This window comes from Camelina sativa, chromosome 3, assembly GCF_000633955.1.
Source record: "Camelina sativa cultivar DH55 chromosome 3, Cs, whole genome shotgun sequence".
NCBI classification, from domain to species: Eukaryota; Viridiplantae; Streptophyta; class Magnoliopsida; order Brassicales; family Brassicaceae; genus Camelina; species Camelina sativa.
Window position 1 is genome coordinate 15,484,392 of NC_025687.1, and position 345 is coordinate 15,484,736.

The window sequence follows — 345 nt, forward strand, 5'->3', positions numbered from 1 at the left end:
TCAGGTTTTATTTATATGAAATTAGGAACTTACATGAGGAAAATCGTCAAAATCTTAGTATTTGATTTTTCTGTGTATATTTTTCAAAGTCTTGACGAAATAAAAACAGTTGACTCATGTTCCCAATTATTTCGCATGCATAGTCATTAACATCACTATCAGTAAAGACACTACCTTGATGGTCTTATAATAGAAAAACAAAATAGTTTTCAGTTATACAAACTAATATGGAACCTTTTTTTTTGTTAACTAAGTAATGTAAAAAAAAAAATGATCGGGTTGCTCTATTGCAATAAATGTTTTTGGTTATTGTTATCATTTCATTTTAGTGCGTCTAATCTTTTT